General features: G+C 48.6%; 1 long non-coding RNA gene across 1 annotated transcript; it reads right to left on the bottom strand.

Moving 5' to 3' along the window:
- Window positions 1-477: 477 nt before the first annotated feature.
- LOC118532967 (uncharacterized) lies at window positions 478-5,429 on the bottom strand. Its single transcript, XR_004915978.2, has 3 exons — window positions 5,310-5,429; window positions 4,715-4,747; window positions 478-2,560 (listed from the first exon to the last, which is right to left on the bottom strand). It is a non-coding gene; the product is annotated as an uncharacterized LOC118532967 (long non-coding RNA).
- Between the last annotated feature and the right edge of the window lie 861 nt (window positions 5,430-6,290).

Raw genomic sequence — 6,290 nt, forward strand, 5'->3', positions numbered from 1 at the left:
GATTCAGTAAGTTGCATGAGATATTCAACACTTTATTATAAGACAGGCTTTGTGTGAGATGATTTGGCCTAAAGGTAGGCTAGTGTCGGTGTTCTGAGCACGTTTAAGGGAGGGTGGCCTAAGCTACGATGTTTGGTAGGTTAGGTGCAGTAAATGCATTTTCATCATACGGTGGGTTTCCGGGGACGTAACCCCACCTCAAGTTGAAGAAGACCTGTACTCAATAAACATTAAGTGCTATTATTCTTTTTTTTTTTTTTTTAAGATTTTATTTACTTATTTGAGAGAAAGAGAGAGCTTGTGTACAGGAGCGGGGTTGGGGGGCAAAGGAAGAGGGAGAAGCAGGCTCCCTGCTGAGCAAGGAGCCCGGGATCATGACCTGAGCCGAAGGCAGACGCTTAACTGACTGAGTCACCCAGGCGCCCAGCTGTTATTATTCTTATTCTTCATGTTCAATCTATTGGATTGGTAGGGCCAGGCACACAGAAGGCTGCTTACATGAAACTCTGAAGAGCTTCCTGGAAAAAACTAATCCTAAGGGAACAGGAATCCACATACGTAAGATTCAGTAAGAAAGGCTTAGCAGGACAAGCAACAATCCGGAGGACAGCCCGGTGTTTGCCCGTTGGAACTGCCTCCTGGTCCTGCCCCGCCGTACGGCCAGGTGCCCGCTCTGCGCAGGGCGGGGTGAGAAGGAACAGGGAAGGCTGGAAGGAAAGCACGAAGCTCTGCCTGCACCCCGTGTGCTCTCTGTAGGTGGGCCGCTAACATGGCTCAGCCCAGGAGAGGCAGAGGTGGTCTCTCCAGCCACAGAGCGCAGGAACCTTTGTTACTTTGAGTCAGCCCATGCCAAAAGGTCAGTCAGGGCTGCTTTGCTGAGAGGCTCAACAGCTCAAATACCCAAGCTGAGTCTCTTTAAAACATTGTTTCTAAGCATTCACAACAAGCAGGCTCTGGGGGAGAAAATAAAATAGAGGTTCTGCCTCAGGAATTAATCATCTAAAGGAAACAAGTATGTATGTATGTATGTATGTATTACTCATCAAACTACACCAATAACATCTGTGGCTCGCTTATATGAAGCTAATGGATCTTCATAAAATTTTCACCATAATTTTGAGCTCATATGTCCCATCTGTTACGCTACTGAGTTAACCAGTATCTCTGTGACATGCTGAGAATTGCCATTTGAGGAAGAACGAAACATATATGAGCTGATACTTTTATAATTTTTTATCTTCCATGCTGGTCTACATGGGAGCAAAGGTGGTAACAAAGCCAGCTTAAATGTTAGAAGACTTTGTTGGAGATGTTCTTATTGACTCCTTCTCTCCCAGCAGAGCGAGCGTTGGCCTAGTCCATCCCTGAGACCTGGCCCCAGCTCTTCTTGGAGGAGGCGAAGGAAAGAGACGTGAGCTCTAGCTTCTCTGAAACAGCTTTTACCTGTTCTCCTCTCAATTCTCTCCTGAACCACCAGCAAGAGCATTCAGGTCTCAGCTCTTGCTGATTTTCTCAGCTCCGAATGTCGCTCTGATATGAAGCAATCCTCCCTCTATGAAAAGCCAAACTTTATCCCTTAATTCCGTGAACAAACCCCTTGTTTCAACCCTGGGTCTGAACTGTTGCATCTCAGACCATTGACAGCTCTGAATGTAACTAAATTTTCTTGCATTCCATTTTCAGAGGGATAACAGTGTGGGCAGGAGTTAAGAGTATGGATCAGAGAAATTATAAGAGAAACAGTCCATACAACTAGATGACAATACTTCTGACGCTCTGTTGTTAGTAGCATACGTATTAAGGATTGTTATATCTTCTTAGAGAATTGACATCTTTATTATTATGTAATGTCCCTCTTTGTCCCTGGTAACTTTCCTTGGTCTGAAGTCTGCTCTGTCTGAAATTAATACGGCTACTCCTGCTTTCTTTTGGTTAGTGTTCGCCTGGTATATCTTTCTCTATCCATTTACTTTAAATCTGTAGGTCTTTATATTTAAAGCATCACTGCAGCATGTCTGTGCACGTGTCCTCCTGTGACCTCATGAAGCCTGACTCAATCAGGCTCCCCATCCCTGCAGGTGCCTTGCCTCAAACAGATATCCAAGGTCCCTGGGAGGTCGGCCTGGGTTTCAGAGCATCCCAGTGTCTCTGCCTTCTGCGGGTCCTCATGAAGTGTGGCTTGAGGAACCTTGGAGGCAGCTGTCCTAGGTGCTAGATATGACCCTGGAGTTCTGGACTCTCCATCTGCCCCCTCAGCACACCAGCGGCTTCAGGCCCCACTTGCCATCCCCACAGCACACGGCCACACAGGAGATGACATTACCAGCAGGTGCAGGCAGGGCCTGCCAGGTGCACAGCCAGCTCCGCTTGGGGGAGGCCCAGCCAGACTGGGGGTTTCTCATCTATCATCAGGGCGGGATTGATGGTGCGTCTTCAAACTGCAGCTCCTCTAAATGAAGAGATGGCCATTTAGCTGCAATACGCAAACCCAATTTGGAAACCCAAATGACATGGCTCCAGTCTCATTGGCAGGAATTATGGCACTTGAATCACGCACAATCTGCAGAATAAGTGAAATTGTCGACACAGAGAAATGTGTTTGAAAACATGATGTGATCTATGGTTAAAGCCTATGGATTCTGCAGCCACCTCAAAAATATTCTACTTCCAGAGCAATTTCTTCACTAACTAGCTGTCTCTCGAATGGACCATATGTCTTTTTCATTACTGTGTCAGCCCTGCCTCCATTGGCAGCCGTCCACAGCTGCCGGACCCTTGGATTCCCCATCCAAAGGCCCAAACTCGCCCAGGTCCTGGCGCCATGATTCATGGAGGCCCTTGAGGCCCACTGCATGGGAGCATCTTGGTCCCTGACGCACACTCCCACCCCAGTGATTTTGGGTGGGTCTCACCTTGTTGACAACACTGTGCCCTATGACCTGCCAACTCCCTGCTGTGTATACGGGAACCCCTTTCCTGGATTTCCCATCATGGCGCTACACTGGGATTCATTCAGTCGTTCATTGATGCATTCATCCACTTATTCAACAAATAATTACAGAGCATCTGCTAATGCCACCTACCTTCCTGTGCCCTAGAGACCTGGTGGGAAACAAGGCGACCCAACTCCTCCTCTCAGACCTGCTGGGCTAGGCTAGCCACAAGGCAAGCCTGGCGGTCCCAGTTCCTTCCTGTGCAGACCGGGGTAAGGAAGCAAAGGTGTGTGGGCATGACAGCCTTCAGCCACAGGTGAGGGAAGCCACTGCCACCGGGAGCTCAATCTGAAGCTAGGTCTCCTGTCACTTGTGCCCACAGCCACCTGTATGTCCCTGAGACTGATCACACTACAGGGCTCCCCTGCGAAATCTTCGGGCTGCCCCTGCCTCCAGCTGACAGTCTCAGGAGGTGGGGATGGTGTCCGTATCACTTAGTCTGTCTGGACCACAGACGCGGGCCCCTCTGCCAATCTCTCCCGATGGGGGAGGGAGTAGACAATGATGATGGCACTCTCTGCCCCCCTTTGGTTGTGCTCTCTCCCCTGGTTGAGTCACCTTGTTTCACCCACCTCAGGCCATGGAACGATGTCGCTACTTGCACCCTGGTCTGGGTCCAGCTTACCAGGCTCCCACGACTAATTTTCCGAGTCCAGATCCAGGAGATCTTAGTCTGTGTGATTGGACCAAACAGCTCGGCTAGGCTGGTTCACAATCCCTGGGCTAAATGTGCCCGGGGCCCTTCCGGGGCTGGGCACCTCCACTTAGTTCTCTGCTACCCACCCCCATGGCCACTTCCACAGTCTTGGCAGCATCTGTCCAGAGGCACTTCTGGGTCTGTGGCAGGTGTAGTCCAGAAGCAGGGGACGCTGGTGCATGCCCAAGGAGGAGATTCTCCGCAGGGTGCCCAAGAGTTACAATAATGCCATTCAGTTTTTATTTTTTTATTTTTTTATTTTTTTTTTTTAAAGATTTTTATTTATTTACTGAGAGAGACAGAATGATAGAGAGAGAGCATGAGAGGGTGGAGGGTCAGAGGGAGAAGCAGACTCCCTGCTGAGCAGGGAGCCCGATGCGGGACTCGATCCTGGGACTCCAGGATCATGACCTGAGCCGAAGGCAGTTGCTTAACCAACTGAGCTACCCAGGCGCCCGCCATTCAGTTTTTAAAAGACAGAGGATGAAACTTTCTTTGTAACACATTGGAGTGTGCCAGAGGCATGGCAAACCCAAAGGCCCTTAAAAAGTCATGCAGGATCTAGGTGAAAGGTTATATGGGAGCCAATACCAATTCTTATAACAAAGGACTCTGGAGAAGGCATTTTATAAGCAAGATGCCTAATAACAAAAATGGTAGCTAGGAGCACCTGGGTGGCTTGGTTGGTTAAACATCCAACTCTTGATTTCAGCTCAAGTCAGGATCTCAGGGTTGTGAGATCGAGCCCCACGTAGGGCTCCGTGCTCAGTGGGAGTCTGCTTGAGATTCTCTCCCTCTCCCTCTGCCCATCGTCCCCCGCCGTCCCACGCTCTGTCTCTAAAATAAATAAATAAATCTTTTTAAAAAAATGGTAGCTCATACCAGGCACTTAACTCCTAATTTACATATATTAGCTCACTGAAGTCTCAACAAACCTACAGTGTCAGTACTATGATTGTTACACCTATTTTCCTGATGAGAAGACTGAGGCAGACGTGATCAATAGAAAGAACCTCCTACTCACCAGAGTTGCCATTGGTTGGAGTAAGAGGGGCACCTAGAAAACAGAAATATCAGAATTCTGCAAGGAAACTAGGAAGGCTGTGGTCTCCAGGTCCCAGGGAGATGTCAGATGAGGACGTACAGGAGAGTTTGGGAATGAGGCGTGAGCGTTGCTAAGAAGCTGCCCTGTGTTCTCTCCTTCCCCACTTAGAGGCTCCGCAGCCATCTCAGCAGCATGCTCAGCCTTGGCTGCACATTTAGAATCACCAGGGGGAGATTTTCCAAATGACGATGCCCAGACTAACAGAATCAGAATCTCGGCGGGTGGACACAGGTTTTGTCAGCATTTGTTAAAGCCCTCGTTGATTTCAGGCAACACTTGATCCCTTCCGTGGAAACTTTATGGCATGCAGTGAAGGTGAATGGGGCCGCTGAAATCCTGATCAGCAAATGTGAGTAGCTAATTACAGGTCACCTCTCACGGAGTGCGAGCCACCGGGGAAGGAAGGCACAGACAACACACCAATAAAGGAGGGTGTAGCGGCAACGGGGTCACAGAACGCCTGACCCCCAGCCTGTTGAGCATGATGGAATGTAAGCACGGCTTGACAACCTACCTCAAAGGCAAGGTGTTTGATCCACAGAGAAGTGAAGCAATTTCAAAGACCACAGAGGCTGCTGACGAGGTAAATGCTTCTGCGGGCAGAACAGAAACCCTGCAAACAAAGCACGGCTACTGGGCAGGCAGCTCATTGGCGCCTGGTATGAACAGCAGATCTTCTCCTCACGGCTGCATCATCCCACGAAACAGCCCCTTGGCCACAGTGCACATGCCCGACGTCTGATGTCAGAGCAGAAAATAAAAATGCTTTGAAGAAGAAATTCCTGGGTTTGAAACCTTTCTTGACACACACTCGCTCAAACTACCCCCTCTGAGACTTTGCTTCTTTATCTGTAAAAAGGGATCATTAATTCGTTTAACAATTATCTTCTGAGCATCTGCCATATTCCAGGCATTGCTTTAGATGCAAAGGATAGAGGAGGAAACAACACAGATAAAAACCGTTATTTTCTTGGAGTTTATATGTTCTTTGGGGGAAACAGACAATAACAAATAAGTAAAATATGTAGCCTGCCAGAATGTGGTAAGTGCTAGGAGGTCATATAAAGCAGGAGAAGGCGATAAGGACTCTGGGGGATGAGGAATGCCATCTTATAGGATGATCTTCTCCCTGAGAAGATGACATCTGAGAAACAACCTGCACAAGAGAAGGGCAAGAGCCCGGCAGAAATCTGGGAGAAAAGTGTCTGAAGCAGAGGGAGCCGCAAGTGCAAAGGCCCTGAGACAGAAATGTGCCCGGTGTGCTGTGCTTAAGAATGATGTTATCTGCCGTCCAGGGGTGTGTGTGTGTGTTTGTGTGTGTGTGTGTGTGTGTGTGTGTTGGTAGGTAGGTATGTACCTATAATTTGGGGGAAAGTACAGGAATAAGTTGGGAACCCCCCAACAGAGTTGAATAACTTAACCATCCTTCCCAAAGGAGAGTTTGTCACCTCTTCTAAGGGCAAAAATAAGCTGTTCGTAGCTCAGTTGGTGGCCT

Source organism: Halichoerus grypus, chromosome 11 (genome assembly GCF_964656455.1).
Source record: "Halichoerus grypus chromosome 11, mHalGry1.hap1.1, whole genome shotgun sequence".
Classification (NCBI taxonomy): Eukaryota; Metazoa; Chordata; class Mammalia; order Carnivora; family Phocidae; genus Halichoerus; species Halichoerus grypus.